The sequence below is a fragment of the Galeopterus variegatus genome, unplaced genomic scaffold (assembly GCF_000696425.1).
Source record: "Galeopterus variegatus unplaced genomic scaffold, G_variegatus-3.0.2 Scaffold702, whole genome shotgun sequence".
Lineage (NCBI taxonomy): Eukaryota > Metazoa > Chordata > Mammalia > Dermoptera > Cynocephalidae > Galeopterus > Galeopterus variegatus.
In genome coordinates this window covers 293249-295811 of record NW_007726813.1, presented here as the reverse complement: position 1 = coordinate 295811, position 2563 = coordinate 293249, and the positions used below count along the sequence as shown (strand labels likewise).

The 2563-nt window shown below is 36.4% G+C and overlaps 1 protein-coding gene across 1 annotated transcript in view; it reads left to right on the top strand.

Annotated features, from left to right (window-relative positions):
- LOC103589557 (teneurin-2-like) overlaps window positions 1-2563 on the top strand; it is a 417443-nt gene that overhangs the window by 140495 nt on the left and 274385 nt on the right. The gene's annotated exons all lie outside the window — the stretch shown is intronic.

Sequence of the window (2563 nt, the reverse complement as noted above, 5' to 3'; positions counted from 1 at the left end):
AGACTTGCCAGGGCACAAATTAGAGAGTAAGGATAGGAAAGCTGTAGCAAGGGAGGAAAGGGCATATTTTAAAGAAACCTGTTGGCCAGGTTAATAAATCCAGACATTAACCTAAGGGCATTAGGAAACCATTGAAAGGTTTTAAGCAAAGGAATGACATGGTCAAACTTATGCTTTATATAGATCACTGCAGCAGACATGCAGAAAAGAGATTTAAAATGAAAACAAGCTGGGAGACAAGGAGACTAGTTAAGAAGCTACTGCAGAATTCTAGGGGAAAGATGATGGAGATCTAAACTAAAGCAGAATTAATAACAACGTAGCTACCAATTATTCATGAATTCAACAAGTAGTTATTAACATTTCTTATGCACCATGCTAGGTATTTTACACGGGCTATCTTTATTCAATCCCCGGAAAAACTCTCTGATGTCAGGTACTGGTATTGCAGATGAGAAAACGGGGGTTCAGAGAGATGAATTACCTGGTCGATAGTTGCCAAAGGGAGTTTTCAAACCTGAATCTGACAATGGACTTTAGTGATTAATCACCAATCCAATGGTAATAGCTATGAAGAGGAGGAAACATAGGCTAGAAATGTTGAGGAGATAAAATTAGACAGACTAGGTGATCGAAGAGCTTCAGGGAGTAAGGGAAGAGAAAGCACTAGGTTAACAATCATGTTTTGAGCATGGGTATCTGGGATAGTGAATGCAAAAGGACTAAGTTTTACCCATACCTGAAAAGGTCTTTGACGTTCATTCCAATTAAATGCATCACCTGGAAAACCAGTCATTTGGCAACGTCACTCTCTAGACTGTTGGCCCTTCAACATTCTGCTGGCTAGTCAGTTTCTACCTCCCTTTTGGCCTGGGCCCCTCAGCCAATATTTCCAGCTGTCTGCTTGACAGTTACTTCAGTCTTTTTGTCCCCTGACCTTTCATCATACCCGCCTTGCCAATCACATTCCTTGCATCAAACCAACTGTTCGCTCTGTGCCAGCTCCTGGGCAGCCATTCAATGATATCTGTAAAAATCAGGTGGGCCCTAGTGCTTTTGCTCAACCTTCTTTTCCCTCTTCTTCCATCAGCATCCTCCCTCCTATTCTGCACTGCACCCATCTCCTTAGAACCTAGCCAGCACCTGCTCTTTGCAGTGTAACTTTGAATATCAAGGTCATGCAAGTTGAGGTCTCTCAACTTGGCTGCCTCCTCTCCACATTTCTCTCTATCCTTATCCATTCTTCTCTCATCACTCTCTTTTCAGAAAAAAGAGGTGTTTATTTTCTTACCACCAACTGATCTATCAATTGTGTGCAAATTATTTTTCAATATATTGTTTAAATTACTCATGGTGCACATTCAGTTAAAGTCACTTTTTAATCCTTATCGTATCTGTAAAAAAAAAAAAAAAAAAAAAAAAAAAAAAAAAAAAAAAAAAAAAAAAAAAAAAAAAAAAAAAAGTGTCGTGTTTGTTAGCGGAGCATTCAACACCCTAAAGCAAACCATGAGAAGGACTAAACTTTCTTCATCCTTACCTCCCTGGGACGGGATGAAGTAGGTTAAGCTCCGATCCATTACATTTTAATTAGCCCCCAATGATGCTTTGCTTCCATTTCTACACCTTGGCCGTGAATTACTGGATAAAAAATAATAATAAGTTTAACAAGAAAAGAAAGGCAAAAGTCATTAATATCTCAAAAAACTAGGTCTTTTACTATATATTACATTAATAAGTTTTAAGATGTCATCAATTGTGAGAGATTTTTTAATAAACGTTTTTGGGGAAAATTAAATGTACAAATGCAAATTTAATCCTGATTTCAGAAATGTGAATATGGAAATATAAGAAAACAAACTGGATCTTATAATTAAGACAATACAGTAAGTTTTCTCCCTAGAAATATGTTTCTCTTTATCTAGCATGTAGCTGTCTGACTTGGTCATTTTATAAAATTCTTATTCATGCCACAATCCCCTCTGTTAAAAGTTTTGTTTCATTTTTTGTTTTATACAGAAGTATCTGAGACCCCTGGTACTTTTTCTCTCTTAGTTTAGGAATTGGTTTTATTATGCCTTTGCTCAATAATCTTATTCAGAAATATAAGCATAGCTTCAGTAAAGGTTGCAACAACAAAAGGAAAGAAAATCCCATGACTGAGGAGACTTTTTTGAATATGGAATAAAACATGAATCTAGACATGAGCAAATGAGAACACATTTTTCAGTGTTCTACCCCAGTAGGAGTTTAGAGAAGAAAACAATTTACTTGCTCTAAAATGACAGAATACTTCTTTCAGCAAATACCCATATGTGCTAATGAGTGCATGTTTCCCTTATTAAATGATAAAATCACTCTAGATCTGGATTTTAGTGTCTTCTTCCTGGAAGCATCTGATTGTACATATCAAGCCTAAGACACAGTCTAGCAAAGGGCTCACAGTTTGTGCTGCTGTATATACGTACATACATACATACATACATGTGTATATATATCTATATGTGTGTGTATATGTAAATACTAATGACATTTTGAAAAGGCTACAACAATGTGTAGTTTTCAG